The sequence below is a fragment of the Microtus pennsylvanicus genome, chromosome 1 (assembly GCF_037038515.1).
Source record: "Microtus pennsylvanicus isolate mMicPen1 chromosome 1, mMicPen1.hap1, whole genome shotgun sequence".
Lineage (NCBI taxonomy): Eukaryota > Metazoa > Chordata > Mammalia > Rodentia > Cricetidae > Microtus > Microtus pennsylvanicus.
Genome location: NC_134579.1, coordinates 80,200,426 through 80,219,320, shown reverse-complemented (window position 1 = coordinate 80,219,320; position 18,895 = coordinate 80,200,426). Strand labels below are relative to the sequence as shown.

Sequence of the window (18,895 nt, the reverse complement as noted above, 5' to 3'; positions counted from 1 at the left end):
GGAGTATCTATAAAGTCAAACTGTCTAGAGTTTGAATTTTCAGAGCCAGTAGGTGTATATATATCCCATGTATCTGTGCCTGTTATGTAAATTCAAATTTTATTTGAACCACTCCCATTCCCAAAGCTCCTTCTACTCAGATTTCTAATATTCCCCTGACAGATCCTGAAAAACATTCTTCCTTGGAGGATCACATCTGGGGTCCAACATCCAGGTTTAAAAATAGCACATAATGGAAAATAAGTTTGAGGCTCATGTTCTCCAGTCCCTGGTGCCATGATATCATCCAGTTCCACTGACAACAGGGCTCCCCACTGAGAAAAAGATCTTCTGGAAAAAGATTGGCCAAGCTGGTGTACAGAGACTTTTGCCTTCTGCTATGGATGAAAATATTGTCATGAGGGATGGGGAATGGGTAGTTATGGATAGTCAGTAGATAGTTATGTTTTTCTATCATACAAAAAGTCTTGGGTTTGGTCCCCAGCACCACATAAACTGAGCATTATTATTAGCATATGGAATCTCAGCACTGAAGATCAAGAGACAGGAGAATCAGAGAGTCAAGGTCATCTTTATATACTTAGGATGGTTAAGGTCTACCTGTACTAGAGATTATGATTCAAAAAGTATTTTTTTGCAATATGTCCGTAGCATTTATTTTGCCCATTTTTGTGGTTTTCTTATAGGATGTGGTATATCTGGCCCTCATCCCCTCTGAAATAGAAGAAAATCAACAGAAAATATTAGTAAAGTCTTCTACCACTAAGAACATTGAAAACAAAATATATAAACATATATCATTTGTCCTGGAGCAAAGGAAAATATCAGGGAAATGAATAAATTCAGCATCATATTATAGTGGCATATTATGTTATCACATCTTTACGAAATGATGATGTATTTTGTTTGGCTTATAAATTGTGCCATGTTCTAATCCACATAAATTATTAATAATATGAGAAACCACATGGCTAATAAAGCATGAAGTGTACGGAACTTATTTGTTCTTTGCTTTCAATTTCTCCCAACCTATAATGCTTTGAAAACAAAAACTACTAGAGTTTGTGTGTGTGTGTGTGTGTGTGTGTGTGTGTGTGTGTGTGTGTGTGTGTTTGTGTGTGGACATTATGTAGAATTAGATATTTTTATTACCACCTCTACACCTTAATTTTTTGATAGTGTTTCTTATTGAAACCAGACCTGCCTAATTTATGTAGACCAAATAGGCAAATGACTTCACAAGGAAGTGCTGGGATTACAAGTGTTTTTTTTTTAAATGAACTAAACTCATGATCTTATTATTTTATGGTCAGCTTATTCTACAGAGTGAGTTCTAGGACAGCCAAGCATACACAGAGAAGCCCTGTCAAAAAAAAAAACCCCAAAAATTGAAGAAAAAATTATAAAAATTTAGAAAAACAAAGCCATGCAAAGATGGAAAATACAGAGAGGGGTGAGTGTCTGCCTGCCGGGCAGGCCTGAAGGTCTCTGCAAGGGAGTGCAGGCACTTTCAGCTTGTGCTGCAGGGTCTCCCGTGTCCTACTCGACCCTGCCCTGCTCGCCACATTCACCCTTTTGTCCACGGTGTTCTTGGGCTATCAGGCGTCCCTGTTTCAGTCCTGAGGAGTTCCATCTGGACGGGTGAGTGTGTGCTATCCCAGGGTGGCCTGTCCCAGAAGAGAGCACAACCCTGTCTTCCCCAGTTCCTGCTGCTGGGATGTCTTTGTTACACACGACCCAGCCTCCTCCAAGCCTGCCCTGTAGTCTGCATGGTCCTTGGCTCAGGAACAGTTTCCTGTTCCTACACTAAGGCTACCCACCCAGAGGGGTAAGGGTCTGCCTGGTGGGCAGGCCTGAAGGTCCCAGCAAGGGAGTGCAGGCACCTTCAGCTTGTACTGCAGGGTCTCCTGTGTCCTACTCAACCCTGCCCTGCTCCCCACATTAGCCCTTTTGTCCTCCGTGTCCTTGGGCTACCAGGCATCCCTGTTTCAGTGCTGAGGAGATCCATCCAGACAGGAACAGTTCCTGCTCCTGCACTGAGGAGATTCACCCAGAGAGTCAGTCACAGCAAAGACTGGACCAAGACACCAGGCCTCTCCTGGCTCCATTTGAAGGAAAAGATGGGCAGGCGCCAATGCAAGAATTCCTCCAACAACCTGAAAGGCAACATGACATCACCAGAATCCAGGGATCCCAAAACAAGAAGAATTGAACACCCTACTCCAGAAGAAATAGAAGAAATCGACTTTAAACGGAACTATATGAAAATAATAGAGGACCTTAAAAAGGAGGTGAAAAACTGCCATAAAGAAATAGCGATGACAAAAAGGTAGAGAAAATGAATAAATCTCTCAAAGATACCCAAGAAAAACAAGAAAAAGCAATCAAACAGGTAAGGGAAACGGTTCAAGACTTGAAAAGTGAAATGGAGGTAATGAAGAAAACACAAACCGAGGGAAGGCTGGATGTGGAAAATCTGGGTAAATGAACAGGAACTATAGAGACAAGTATTACCAACAGAATACAAGAGATAGAAGAAAGAATCTCAGACACAGAAGATACTATAGAGGAAATAAACTCACTGATTAAAGAGCAAAACAAATCCAACAAATTCTTAACACAAAACATCCAGGAAATCTGGGACACCGTGAAAAGACCAAACCTAAGAATAAAAGGGGTAGCAGAAGGAGAAGAATTACAGCTCAAAGGCCCAGAAAATATATTCAACAAAATTATAGAAGAAAACTTTCCCAACCTAAAGAAGGATATTCCTATGAAGGTACAAGAAACATACAGAACACCAAATAGACTGGATCAAAAGAAAGCATCCCCATGCCATATAATAATCAAAACACAAAACATACACAATAAAGAACAGATATTTAGAGCTGTAAAGGAAAAAAGGTCAAATAACATATAAAGGGAAACCTATCAGAATTACACCTGACTTCTCCATGGAAACCATGAAAGCCAGAAAATCTTGGATCGATATGCTACAGACACTAAGAGAACATGGATGCAAGCCCAGACTACTATACTCAGCAAAGCTGGCATTCACCATCAATGGAGAAAACAAGATATTCCAGGATAAAAACAGATTTAAACAATATGTTGCCACGAACCCAGCATTACAGAAAATACTAGGAGGAAAATCACAAACCAAGGAAGCCAATAATACCCATAATAACACAAGCATCTGACAACCCTCTACCAGCACAACTCAAAGAAAGGAAAGACACAAACTCTACCACCAAAAACAATAATCGGAGTTAACAACCACTGGTCATTAATATCACTTAATATAAATGGACTCAATTCACCTATAAAAAGGCACAGGTTAAGAGAATGGATACGAAATTAGGATCCGACATTCTGCTGTTTATAAGAAACACACCTCAAACTCAAAGACAGACACTACCTCAGAGTAAAGGGTTGGGAAAAGATTTTCCAATCAAATGGACCAAAGAAACAAGCGGGTGTGGCTATACTAATATCTAACAAGATTGATTTCAAACTAAAATCAATCAGAAGAGATGGAGATGGACACTTGATACTCATAACAGGAACAATTCATCAGGAGAAAGTCTCTATCCTGAATATCTATGCCCCTAATATAAAAGCACCCACAAACGTAAAAGAAACATTACTAGAACTCAAAGCACACAGCAAACCCCACACTCTAATAGTAGGAGATTTCACAATGGACAGATCAACCAGACAGAAAATTAACAGAAAAATAAGAGAATTATTGGATGTAATGAACCAAATGGACTTAACAGACATTTATAGAACATTCCACCCAAACAGAAAAGAATATACCTTCTTCTCAGCATCACATGGAACCTTCTCAAATATTGATCACATAATTAGTAACAAAGCATACATCCATAGATACAAAGAAATTGTAGTAACCACCTGTGTTCTATCAGATCACCATGTAATAAAGTTAGAATTCAACAACAAGTCTAATCCCAGAAAGCCTACAAAATCATGGAAATTGAACAGTCAACTACTGAACCACCCCTGGGTCAAGGAAGAAATAAGGAAATTAAAGTCTTCCTTGAATTCAATGAAAATAAAGACACATCATACCAAACCTATGGGACACTATGAAAGCAGTGCTAAGAGGAAAGTTTATAGCACTAAGTGCCCACATAAAGAAAACAGAGAAATCACACATTAGAGACTTAACAGACCACCTGAAATCTCTAGGAAAAAAAGAAGCAGATCACCCAGAAGGATTAGAAGACTGGAAATAATCAAACTGAGGGCTGAAATTAACAAAAATAGAATATCTTGCATATCACCTTAGAACCTTCATCTGGCGATGGATTGAGATAGAGACAGAGACCCAAATAGGGGCACCGGACTGAGCTCTTAAGATCCAAATGAGGAGCAGAAGGAGGGAGAACATGAGCAAGGAAGTCAGGACCACGAGGGGTGCAACTACCCACTGTGACAGTGGAAATGATCTATTGGGAGCTCACCAAGGCCAGCGGGACTGGGACTGAATAAGCATGGGATGAAACCGAACTTTCTAAACATGGCTGACAATGAAGGCTGATGAGAAGCCAAGGACAATGGCACTAGGTTTCGATCCTAATACATGAACTGGCTTTGTGGGAGCCTAGCCTGTTTGGATGCTTACCCTCCTGGGCCTGGATAGAAGTGGGAGGACCTTAGACTTCCCGCAGGGCAGGGAATCTGGACTGCTCTTCATTCTTGAGAGGGAGGGGGAATGGAATGGGGGGGGAAGTGGGAGAAGGAAATGGGAGTGGGGGGAGGGGACAATGTGTGGGAGGAGGGGGAGGAAAATGGGAAATGGGGAGGAGGCAGAATTTTTTTTCAACAACTAAAAAAAATAAAGAAAAGAATAAAAAAATAAAAAATAAAAATAAAAAAGAAGAGAAACATTTTAATTATATCCCCCCCCCAAAAAAAAAGAAAATGGAGAAAGCACACATTAGAGATTTAACAGCACAGCTGAAAGCTCTAGAAAAAAAGAAGCAGATTCAGCCAGGAGGAGTAGAAGACTGGAAATAATTAAACTGAGGGCTGAAATCAACAAAATAGAAACACAGAAAACAATCCAAAGAATCAATGAAACCAAAAGCTGGTTCCTGGAGAAAATCAACAAGATTGACAAACCCCTATCCAAACTAATCAAATGGCAGAGAGAGAACATGCAAATAAATAAGATCAGAAATGAAAAGGGGGACATAACCACAAACACAGAAGAAATTCAGAGAATCATTAGATCTTACTACAAAAGCCTGTATGCCACAAAATTGGAAAATGTGAAAGAAATGAACACTTTTTTAGATAGGTACCATATACCAAAATTAAATCAAGACCAGGTGAACAGTTTAAATAGACTTGTGAGTCATGAGGAATTAGAAGCTGTCATCAGAAACCTCCCTACCAAAAAAAGCCCTGGACCAGATGGTTTCAATGTAGAACTTCCAAGAAGACCTAATACCTATACTCCTTAAGGTGTTTCACAAAATAGAAAGAGAAGAGTCATTGCCAAACTCCTTTTATGAAGCTACAGTCACCCTGATACCAAAACCACACAAAGACTTAACCAAGAAAGAGAATTACATACCAATCTCACTAATGAACACTGATGCAAAAATTCTCAATAAAATACTGGCAAACCGAATCCAAGAACACATAAGAAAAATTATTCATTACAATCAAGTAGGCTTCATACCAGAGAGGCAGGGCTGGCTCAACATATGAAAGTCTATCAATGTAATCTATCATATAAATAAACTGAAGGAAAAAAACCATATGATCATTTCATTAGATGCAGAAAAAGCATTTGACAAAATTCAACCCAGCTTTATGATAAAGGTCTTGGAGAGATTAGGGATACAAGGTTCATTCCTAAATATAATAAAAAGCTATATACAGCAAGCTGACAGCTAACATTAAATAAAATGGAGAGAAACTCAAAGCCATCCACTAAAATAAAAAACAAGATGAGGTTGTTCACTCTCTCCACACCTCTTCAATATAGTCTGGAAGTTCTAGCAATAGCGATAAGACAGCATAAGGAGATCAATGGGATTTGAATTGGAAAGGAAGAAGTCAAACTTTCGTTATTTGCAGATGATATGATAGTGTACATAAGCGACCCCAAAAACTCTACCAAAGACCTCCTACAGCTAATAAACACCTTTAGTAACGAGGCAGGATAAAAGATCAACTTCAAAAGATCAGTTGCCCTCCTATACACAAAGGATAAAGAAGCAGAGAGGGAAATCAGAGAAGCATCACCTTTCACAATAGCCACAAATAGCATTAAGTATCTTGGTGTAACTCTAACCAAGGAAGTGAAAGATCTATTTGAGAAGAACTTCAAGTCTTTGAAGAAAGAAATTGAAGAGGATACCAGAAATGGAAGGATCTCCCTTGCTCTTGGATTGGGAGGATCAACATAGTAAAAATGGCAATTCTACCAAAAGCAATCTATAGATTCAATGCAATCCCCATCAAAATCCCAACAAAATTCTTCACAGACCTTGAGAGAACAATAATCAACTTTATATGAAAAAAAGAAAGACCCAGGATAGCCAAAACAAATCTGTACAATAAAGGTACTTCCGGTGGCATTACCATCCCTGACTTCAGACTCTATTACAGAGCTACAGTAATGAAAACAGCTTGGTATTGGCACAAAAGAGAGATGTTGACCAATGGAATAGAGTAGAAGACCCGGATTTTAACCCACAAACCTATGAATACCTGATTTTCGACAGAGGAGCTAAAAGTATACAGTGAAAGAAAGAAAGCATCTTCAACAAATGGTGCTGACATATCTGGATGTCAACTTGTAGAAGAATGAAAATAGATCCATATCTATCACCATGCACAAAACTCAAGTCCAAATGGATTAAAGACCTCAATATCAATCTAAACACACTGAATCTGATAGAGGAGAAGCAGGAAGTAGTCTACAACACATGGGCAGAGGAGATCACTTCCTACGTATAACCCCAGTAGCACAGACATTAAGGGCAACGTTGAATAAATGGGACCTCCTGAGAATGAGAAGCTTCTGTAAAGCAAAGGATACTGTCACTAAGACAAAAAGACAACCTACTGACTGGGAAAAGATCTTCACTAACCCTGCAACAGACAAAGGTCTGATTTCCAAAATGTATAAAGAACTCAAGAAACTACACTTTAAAATGCTAATTATAACCCAATTAAAAATAGGGCACTGATCTGAACAGAAAATTCTCAACAGAATAAGTTCAAATGGCCAAAAGACACTAAGGTCATGCTCAACCTCCTTAGCAATCAGGGAAATGCAAATCAAAACAACTTTGAGATATCATCTTACACCTGTCTGAATGGCTAGAATAAAAAACATCAATGATAGCCTTTGCTGGAGAGGATGTGGAGTAAGAGGAACACTCATCCATTGTTGGTGGGAATGCAACTTGTGCAACCACTTTGGAAATCAGTGTGGCAGTTTCTCAGGAAATTTGGGATCAACCTACCCCAGGATCCAGCAATACCACTCTTGGGAATATACCCAAGAGATGCTCTATCATACTACAAAAGCATTTGTTCAACTATGTTCATAGCAGAAGCATTTGTAATACCCAGAACCTGGAAACAACCTAGATGCCCCTCAATGGAAGAATGGATAAAAAAGTGTGAAATATGTATGCATCAGAGTACTACTCAGCGGTAAAAAACAATGACATTTTGATTTTTGCATGCAAATGGAAAGAAATAGAAAACACTATCCTGAGTGAGGTAACCCAGACCCAAAAAGATGAATATGGCATATACTCACTCATAAGTGGATTCTAGCCATAAATAAAGGACATTGAGCCTACTATTCATGATTCTTGGAAACTAAATAAAAAGATAAACCCAAAGAAAAACATATAGTTATCCCCCTGGATATTGGAAGTAGACAAGATTGCCAGGCAAGAATTGGGAGCTTGGGGTGGGATGGGGGTAAGGGGAGATGGCGGGAGAGAAGTGAGAAGGGGAGGATGGGGAGAGCTTGGGGGAATGAGATGGTTGGGATGGAGGAGGGGTGGATATGGGAGCAGGGAAGTATATATCTTAATTAAGGGAGCCATTTTAGGGTTGGCAAGAGACTTGACTCTAAAGGGGTTCCCAGTGTCCAAGGAGATGTCCTCAGCTTGTTCCTTGCGCAGCTGAGGAAAGGACACCTGAACTGGCCCTATCCTATAGCCACACTGATGAATATCTTGCATATCACCATAGAACCTTCATCTGGTGATGGATGGCTATAGAGACAGAGACCCACATTGGAGCACTGGACTGAGCTCCCAAGGTCCAAATGAGGAGCAGAAGGAGGGAGAACATGAACAAGGAAGTCAGGACTGTGAAGGGTGTGCCCACCCACTGAGATAGTGGGGCTGATCTATTGGGAGCTCACCAAGGCCAGCTGGACTGGTACTGATGGAGCATGTGACCAAACTGGACTCTCTGAATGTGGCTGACAATGAGGGCTGATGAGAAGCCAAGGACAATGGCACTGGGTTTTGATTCTACTGTTTACTTAGGCAATATTATATCCTTCTGGAGTTTTTGATGGAGTTCAAGAATAGTTATTATTATAGTTTTCATTAATTATGATTAAATATTAAGTAGATATAAATATTGTAACTGTAATTCTTGCTTGATAACTGTTTTGTTACAGGAAGTACATTGTAAGCAACTTCCAAAACTCTAGAATTTGCAGAGACATCTTGCTACTTTAATAGTCACCCAAAGTTCTTCTGTACCATTGGGACATCCATCTTCAGCCTACAGGTGCATAGTATCCAACAGATTATCATGAGGTCGTGGCCTTCCAGCAAAATTCTGTTATGGTTGACTCTGGTGGTAGCTCCATAGCATCTTGATGTGGGAGTGTCATATATCAATCTGTTGATTTCATTGGCTAAGCAATAAAGAAACTGCTAGGCCCATTGGATAGGCCCACCCTTAGGTGGGTGGAGTAAACAGAACAGAATGCCGGGAGGAAGAGGAAGTGAGCTCAGACTCCGCAGCTCTCCTCTCTGGAGCAGACACTTCAGAGAGACGTCATGCTACCTGCTCCAGGGAAGATGCACGCTATGAAGCTCCGACCCAGGATGGACATAGGCTAGAATCTTCCCGGTAAGCGCACCTAGGGGCGCTACACAGATGATTAGAAATGGGCTAAATTAATATGTGAGAATTAGCCTAGAAGAGGCTAGATAGAAATGGGCCAAAGCAGTGTTTAAATGAATACAGTTTGTGTGTAATTATTTCGGGGAAAGCTAGCCGGGCAGGTGGCTTGGGTTGTTGGGAACGCAGCCCCGCCGTCACCCTTATTACTACAAATGACGCCCAGACATGTGGCTAACTGAGTCCACAGAAAGCCTGAGAAAGCTTGGAAAAGAGTAGAGTAAAGCATGTTTCTTATGGCAATTTCTCGGGTCTACTCTGCTTGCCAGAGGCAAGCAAGCGCCTCATCTAAGAGAGGCTTCCTGACTCAGCTTTAGCTGCAAAGCCTGCAGCTCATTAAGAGGTCCTGCCACGAAACACTTAAATGGTGTTGACGAAAAGCTGAATGCATGCTTTTCGGTTTTAAGCCGTAACAGGAAAAAAAGCTGTGCCGTTTAAAAATGCTGGCTTTCTGGGCTGTCCTGCCAGGGCAAACTCTGACTGTTTGAGGCAGGAGGGCCGGCTACCGAGAGAGGATTTGCGTGTTGTCTGTTGTAGCTTGCTGGCTGGCAGGGACCTTGAAATGCCATAGAGGTGTGGCTATAAACATGGCTGCCTGTATATCCACCATGAGGCTGGAAAGCTAAGGAATGGACTGGATCTAGCTGGCAAAGCCACGCCTTTAGTCCTACTGATATTGCTTGGTAAATTAAAGGCTCTTGTGGTCAGAAAAAGAGAGATATACAGTAAAGAGAGATTCAAAGACAGAGAAAATTTCTGAATGGTTTAAAGTGTGTTAAAAATATATGCAGGCTAAAAGTTAAAATTCTTAAAGTAAACCTCTGTGACTTCAAGGTGTGGTAGCACACGCCTTTAATCCCAGTGCCTAGAAGGCAGAGACGAACAGATCTCTGTGAGTTCAAGGTGTAGTAGTAAACACCTTTAATCCCAATGCCTGGGAGGCAGAGACAGGCGGATTTCTGAGAGTTCAAAGACAGCCTGGTCAAAGATGTATGCTCAAAAAGCAAAAAGTTAACCTAGGAATGTCACATCTTAGATTCTTAAGTGCCTAGTGATTTAAAGGTGCAAATCAAAAGTGCTCCTGGATAGTAAAAAATTGCAGATTCACAATAGGACAGATTCAGACCACTAAATGAGTCACACTGTTGGATGAATGTACGTAGGCTTGGGAGAGAAAAGAAAAAGAATATAGAGAATAAAGTTAATGGTTTAAAAAAAAGAGTAAAGTCTTTAAAGAGACAGAGTACAGATAGTTATAGATATAAATAAAAATAAGCCGCGTAAAGATGAAAAATTCACAGAGAGTCTGGATTATGTACATTGTGTTTTCTTTAAAATTTTTGACTGTAAAGGAGCTAAGTACAGACAGACATTTCATTATATGAGCTGCCAAGTGGAACCAGAACGGATATCATGAGGGTATGATTTCAGAATTTGGGTCTAAGGATATGATGCTTTGGAGAGAGTCTTCTTTTGTTTTCACAGAGGATGAGACTCTATGGATTTCTTCTATTCCGATTTGGAATGATGGACCACGTCCTCCTGAAGGTTTGCTGTGAACTTCTTCAGAAAATTGCTTTGCTCGACTGCCAACTGAGATGAAACTAGCACACAGGTTATACCATGAAAGACCTAATTAACGACGCCCCCATTCAGCAGGAAGCAGTTTGGAGAGAAAAAACTGCACCCATGTTCCCAAAATATTATTTATAAATGTTCTTTTACATTTAAAGGGGGAAATGTTATAGGTATGAATAATTTGCATTGATAGAGATTTAAGGTCAATTTTGTTATATGTATAAATGTTTCTGATGTAACTTTTACTTGATAACTGTTTTGTTATATGTAATTTTGCTATGTTAAGGTTTGTTACGGGAGGTCCTCCCACTCCTCCAGCCTATAGCCACTGAGATACCAGCCCCTTGGGGCGTGATCTCTCTCCCTTTAAAAAAGCGGCCACTTCCCTCTCCTCTCTCTCTTCACTTCCTGCTCTGCCGGTGACTTGACTTCCTTCCTGGTTACGCAGAGGGCTGACAGTGATCTGTAAGTTTTTTCCCCTTTAAATAAATACCACCCTATTAATCATAATTCCAAACTGGTGTGGCATTGTTTATGACTTACGTCTTCAAAGGTTAAAGCCTTCCTTTTTTTGTTTAAACAGAAAAAGGGGAAGTGATGTGGGAGTGTCATATATCAATCTGTTGATTTCATTGGCTAAGCAATAAAGAAACTGCTAGGCCCATTGGATAGGCCCACCCTTAGGTGGGTGGAGTAAACAGAACAGAATGCCGGGAGGAAGAGGAAGTGAGCTCAGACTCCGCAGCTCTCCTCTCTGGAGCAGACACTTCAGAGAGACGCCATGCTACCTGCTCCAGGGAAGATGCACACTATGAAGCTCCGACCCAGGATGGACATAGGCTAGAATCTTCCCGGTAAGCGCACCTAGGGGCGCTACACAGATGATTAGAAATGGGCTAAATTAATATGTGAGAATTAGCCTAGAAGAGGCTAGATAGAAATGGGCCAAAGCAGTGTTTAAATGAATACAGTTTGTGTGTAATTATTTCGGGTAAAGCTAGCCTGGCAGGCGGCTTGGGGTGTTGGGAACGCAGCCCCGCCGTCGCCCCTATTACTACAGCGTCTCTCTCTGCCTTCCTCCTCCCAGCATTCCATTTAGTTTTCCCTTCCTAGCTCTGTTCCCATACACCTCTGCTATAGGCCTAAAGCAGTTCCTTTATTAACTAATGAAAGCAAAACATAGACAGAAGGACCCCCTACACCATTATAGAGATCTATTCCAGTTTGATAGGTACTCTTCAAGTCTCTAAAAAACCTCCAGAATATGGCATTTAAAATGTTTTAACAACACAGGAGTTTTCATGACAATGAAACACATCTGCTCCTGCCAACACAAAATTACTTGAAAAGGAAGATGGGCATTGAAGAGACTTCTTATGGAGCTTTATAGCCATTTGGGCAAGAAACTAATCTTGTCTGGACTGCTTAATGAACTGGACATGTAGGACCTACAGAAAAATGACTGCTGAACTTGCCTAAAAGTGAGGTGATCCTTTGTGGTTCCTGCTTCATGAAAGAGTCTGCTAGACATTCTACAGGACACAGAAAAATGTCACTGACAAACTGCCAATATTAGTGGAACTGTCTTTGAAAGTTCCTGCTTCATGGAAAAATGTGCTGGATACTATGGGCCTGTAGGCTGAAGATGGATGCTCCAACAATACAGAAGACCTTTGGGTGACTGTCCAGGCAGTGAGATGTTAATTCTAGAATTTTGGAAATTTCTGACAAAGTTTTTGTTGAAGAGAGTGTGAAGTAAAGGAAGTGCTCCCCCATTGCTCTTTGGATTGCAAACTGGTACAACCACTTTGGAAATCAGTATGGTGGTTTCTCAGGAATTTGAGAAACAACATACCTAGTATCCAGCAATACCACCCTAGGGCATATGCCCATAGGATGTTCAATCATACTACAAGCACATTTCTCAACTATTTTCATAACAGTGTAATTTGTGATAGCCAGAACATGGAAACAACCTAGGTGCCCCTCAAAGAAGAATGGATGAAGAAAATGTAGTACATTTAGACAATGAAGTACTTACTGCTCAGCAGTAAAAAACAATGACATCTTGAAATTTGCATCCTAACAAATGGAAGTAGAAAAACAATCCTGAGTGAGCTAATCCAGACCCATAAACATGAAGGTGGTATATACTTACATATAAGTTGATATTAGACAAAAAAACCAAAGGATAACCAGCATATAGTCCATGACTCAATAGAACCTAGGTAAGAATAACCCTAAGAGACGCATACATGAATCACCCTGTTATTCGAAGGGTGCTTGTTTTTTCCTGGCTGCCAAGACCATAAAAAAATCACACAGCAACTATATTATTTGCAATACTGTTTGGCTAATAGATTAAGTATAGCGTATTTCTAACTAGCTATTATATCTTAAACTAAAACATCTCCATTAATGTGTGTATTGCCAAGTGGTTGTGGCTTACTGGCAAGGTTCCAGTGTGTCTGTCTTCAGTGGCAGCTACATGGCTTCTCAATGACTCTGCCTTTTTTCTCCCAGAATTCAGTTTAGGTTTCCTGCCTAGCTCTACTCTGCCCTATCACAGGTCAAAGCTGTCTTTATTCATTAACCAATAAAAGCAACACATATACACTAATACCTCCACACCATTTCCCTTTTTCTGTTCAAATAAAAAGGAAGGTTTTAACTTTAACACAGTAAAATTACATATAACAAAACAGTTATCAAGCAAGAATTATAGTTACAATATTTATATCTACTTTATCTTTTATCATAACTAAGGAAACTATAACTATATATTCTTCAACTTTATCAAAGACTCCAGAAGAATATCTTACCTAAGTAAACAGGAAGTGCATTGTATGCTACTTCCAAAACTCTAGACTTGACAGAGACATCTCCCTGCTCAGACAGTCACCCGAATTTCTTCTGTATCATTGAAGCATCCATCTTTAGCCTACAAGCCCATAGTATCTGGTAGACATTTTCATGAAGCAGAAAATTTCAAAGAGTGTTAAACCCATATTGGCAGTTTGACAGCCATTTTCTTCTCTGTTTTGTAGAATGCCTGGTATACTCTTATCTGAAGAACTGTTTCATTATGTTTTAGGCAACTTGCAAGTCCAGTTCATACAGCATAACAACAAGCAGTTCAGGCAAGACCAGTATATTGCCCAAATGGCTAACAATCTCCATAAGAAGCCTCTTCGATGCCCATTATCCTCTTGACATTGATTGGTGCTGCCAAGAGCAGATGTGTCTCATTGTCATGAAAAGTCTTAAGTTCTTAAACATTTTAAATGTCATATACTGAAAGTCTTTGAAAGATTTAAGAATCTGTATCTATCTGAAATATATTTCTGTACATCTAGGAATCTTAACTAACATGACTACAAGTTTGACTATTATAGATGACTATCTATTAACCTGTATCTCTGAGTAAAATATCAGAAGATTTTATAAAGAACAATCATTGACCATTCAGGTACAAGAACACTGCACAAAAACTGCCAATCTTCCAAAGACACCAACAAATCTGCATGATTTGCTCAATGGCCTTTAACAATAGAGACGCGGATAAGGCAAGATGTTGCTGGGGTTCTAAGATGGCTGGGGAGCCCCTGCTTCCCGGCCAAAGAAAAGATGTGGAGTGGGCTGTTACCTCCTGGGCTAAATGAAAGCGATATTGAGTCAGATTCTGAAGATGAAGCCACACTAGAGAATCCAGAACTTAGAGAATTTAATTTACAGGAAGATGGAAAGACTGACAGCAGTAGCAAGCCAAGGATGTCAGATTTCCCAGCAGGCAAGCCAAAACCGGAAACAGAGGCTGATGCAAATGCATATGAGAAGTGTCCTTCTGGAACTCCCTTGAACATGTGGAACAGATTTCACGAAAGACATTCTGAACAGAAAAATTCAACATCGCGGTTCAGACAGAAAAAAAGAAAACGCTCCAAAAAAGGCAAATCAAAGAATGAAAAAGAATCTCACAGTCCTCGAGTGAAACACAGTGGAAGGAGCTTACTCAGTACTTTGGAGCCAATGATAGATTTGAACCGCCGGTTAAACAGAAAAAAATCTAGAAATCAGGCCTTGAAAAGAGGATAGACCAGGCTGTGGAGGAATGGGATGTTGAGAAGGCTGAAGAGCTCAGCAACCAGCTAGCTACTCGAGAGCTGGTTGTAAAAATTGCCAAAGCAATTGCCTGCCACAAGTTTGTTAAAGCCAAAAAGGAGGCTGAAAACTCACAGGCTGCTCGAAAGAAGAAGAAACTGGCGTGGGGGTTTGAAGCAAAGAAGAGATGGAAAGCTAAAAGCAACGTGGGATATATGTAGCCTCGCAGAGTTCTTTAGGACATTCATTGAGAGACTAACTGGCCTGCTTCATTTACCAAAAAAGATTTTCCTCCTTAGGTTTAAAATGTCAGAAAATTGATAAGGGTAGAAAAAGATAAGCCTAAAACTTGGGAGCTGATAATAAATTCTTTTCATTCTTTTTTCTAGAAAGTTTGTAAAGGAAATGAGCATTTTTATATTTGTGTAAGAAATTTTAAGCATATGTACAAGATGGGAAGAGTTTTATTTATTTGTATAAACCCACAGTTTAAAATCAATTTTGTGTTTCTTCTGTTAGGTCTAGCATAGCCTCTGAGGTCCTTGTACTTCCATATCTATTCTTAACATGACTGTACTTTTTCTAGAATTGTGTTTTTCAGATTGGCCTTTGTTTATGATAGATTAGTCATAAATATAAAAATTATCAATTGTTACTGACTTTACCAGTGACTTTAATTATTTCAAGAATAATTATTGATTCTTTATGGAGGCAGTAGAATTCATATTTTCTAGTCACATAGTAAAAGCAATTGATTAATTTTTGTGTAATGTCAGTGGACATAATTACAGTAAAATGGTAAAAGTAACACATAGACAGAAGGACATCCTACTCCAGCAAAAAGTGGACATAACATCTCTGGAGAATGATTTCAGCTTTGCCTAGAAAATATCTTTCTAACTATTTCTCAACCATGTCATTCTTTAAATTGTGATTGTTGTTTGAAAAGGAAATGGTCCGATTGTGCTAGACAGATAGTTGTAACTCAGGATATCATAACTCTTGATATCTAACAGCTCATGTGTTGTTACCTCTTCCTCTGCCAATTGAAAGATGAAATGAGTTAATGAGGCTAAAGAGAGAACTAATACCTGGGAGTCATTGTCCTTAGGTATGTGTTTTACAGTCCTAATGGAAATCAGTCGTTTGATAACTGGCAACACTAAATGTGGACACTGTGAAAAATTAGTCATGATTTTAGTTATATTTTTAGATTTAAAGCAGTAACAGTTTCATTAACTTATGGTGATATGTAAGTTTTCTTTATGTAAAGAATTAGTGAATAATTTTTTTGCTCATTAAGAGGCCAGATGTTGCACACACTTAATCCCAGTAATCAGGAGGCAGAGGCAGGTGGATCTCTGTGAGTTTGAGTCCAGCCTGGTCTACAGAGTGAGTTCCAGGACTGCCAATGCTACACAAAGAAACCCTGTCTAAACAACAACAATAATAATAAAAAAACAAATGTCAAAAAAAAAACAATAGAGATGCTTCAGGCTTTAGAACAGCTCATAGAAGAGCAGCTAAATGCTCAGCATATTCAAGAATCAACCAGCCCTTGGAATTCTCCTGTGTTTGTTATTAAAAAAATCTGGAAAATGGTGAATGTTAGCAGATCTAAGAGCTGTTAATAAGCTAATGGTCTCTCTACAGTCTGGCATTCCTTTGCCTTCTCTATTGCCTAAAGGATTGTCTCTTATTATTGATTTAAAAGATTGTTTTATAAGACAAAGACAGAAAAATTTGCTTTCATGTTGTCTGCTTATAATAATTCTCAGCCTGTTAACAGATATCAATGGAAGATTCTCACACAGTTAATGTTAAATAGCCCTAACCTGTGCCTATGTTTTGTACATCATCCATTGGAAATGATACACAAACAATTTTGGCAATCTATAGTTTACCGCTATATGAATAACATTTTATTAACTCATTTAAATGTCAATATTTGAAGAATGTCAATGTTTGAAGAAATAAAGAAAGTTTTGCCTTGTTGGGGATTATAGTTTCTCCTAAAAAATACAAAGAGGAAATTATATGGATTATTTGGGCTATAAAATAGATGTACAAAAAAATTAGACCCCAGAAGGTGCAAATTATGAGAAATCAATTGCAGACTCTTAATGACTTTCAACTATTGTTAAAAGCCATTTCCTATGGCCCACTTTTGGGATAAAACCTGATTAATTGATTAATTTAAACAAAACCTTAGATGGTGGCAAGGACTTAAATAGTCCCAGGAAACTCTCAGCTAAAACTGATAGAGAATTGGCTTTGATAGAAGAGAAATTACAGAATGCACATGTGAATCATGTGAATCCAAATCTTAAGTGCCTTCTGGTCACATTCCCCTCCTAACATTTCCCTACAGGAATTTTAATGCAGAGGGAAGATATTATAATAGAAAGGATCCTTTTCACTTCATAAATTATGTAAAAAATTAAAACTTGTGTGGAAAAGTTTTTGAGTTAATTCTAAAAAGAAAATTGAAGCTTTACCAATTAATGGTAATAGAACAAAGAGAAAATGTAGTACCAATCACTAATATTGAAATTGACAAACTATGGGAAGAAAGTGAAGCCTGGCAAAAAACTTGTAGTAATTTTTTGAGAGAGATTAACAGCAGTTATCTGTCAATGTCTAGTGCGTTTGGGTCCCTGAGTAAGGGTCTCGTGCAAATCAGGACACAGGGGATACAGATTGTGAACAACTGCATTACATGCTTTATTTTGTATGGCTTTTTATACAGAATAAAAAACATTACTTCAACTCTTAAACCCCCCTTTACTCATGTACATGATCATGAGAAACTCTTGTCTCACCTTGTAAGAAAATTACCTCAATTAATAACAGTAATAAAAATGAAAAAAGTACATAGAAACAAGGCAAAAAGTATACAGAAGCAAAGCACTCCTTAGTAACTGGTAGAGCATAAAGAACTGAGCTCAAAGGCCACTTCCTCATCCAGGGTACAGATTTTGACAAAACATTTGAGAAATGGGCAGAGAAAGTTTGCTTTCATCTATGCTTGGTTTGCCAAGCAACCATTTCCCAACTTCATCTCATCTGTCCCAGGAGGAGCCTGCACTCTAAGCCAGTTCTGTGTCTCCACCACTATTCTGAAAACAAGAGAATTCAACTTATAAAGAGAACTAGCTGGATTCATCTCAAGGTTGTGAAGGAAACACCAATAAATGGAGCCCCTGCATTCTATACTTATGGAAATAAATCAGTAAAGGCAGCTTGCAAATCATAAAATTTAAATAAAGTGGATCAAAGCTTTTATGATTCTGTCCAAAAGTCAGAATTATATGCTAGTCTCATGCTACTAGGGGATTTTAAAGAACCTCTCACCAAGGTTACCAGTTCACAGTATGCAGAAAGAGTTGTTTTGCACATTGAAATCACTGAATTTATTTCAGATGATACAGAATTGACTTTATTAATCATTCAGTTACATAATATAATCAGGAATAGGAATCATCCTATACAAAACACACATCCAATCTCATACAGGTTTGCCAAATCTTCTAGCACAAGGTAATGGGAAAATAGATCAATTATTGATTACAAATGTGCTGAAAGACTCAGAATTTCATAAAAACATCATGCCAATAGCAAAGGTTTTAAAAATAAAGACTTTTCTATCACGTGGTACCTAGTCAAGGAAACTATAAGGAAAAATGCTACTTGTTCTTTACACAAGCAAACACCACTAACTGCAGAAAGTAACCCAAAGAATATTCAAAGGAATAAAATCAGACAAATGGATGTGTTACATTTTGTAGAATTTGAAAAACTAAAATCTGTACAACACACCATTGATACCTATTCAGGTTTTCAATGGACAAAAACTGCTTTGAGTTTGGAAAAGACTGATTCAGTAAACACACATTTACCAGAAGTTATGGGCTTCATGGGTATACCTGTACAATAATGACAGACAAAGCTCCAGCATATGTCTATAAAAAATGAAACGGGTTTTTTTCTTATTATAATAGAAAGCATA

The 18,895-nt window shown here is 38.9% G+C and overlaps 1 pseudogene; it reads left to right on the top strand.

Moving 5' to 3' along the window:
- The first annotated feature begins 14,380 nt into the window (after positions 1-14,380).
- On the top strand, positions 14,381-15,107 carry LOC142839905 (protein FAM204A pseudogene; annotated as a pseudogene).
- The last annotated feature ends 3,788 nt before the right edge of the window (positions 15,108-18,895 follow it).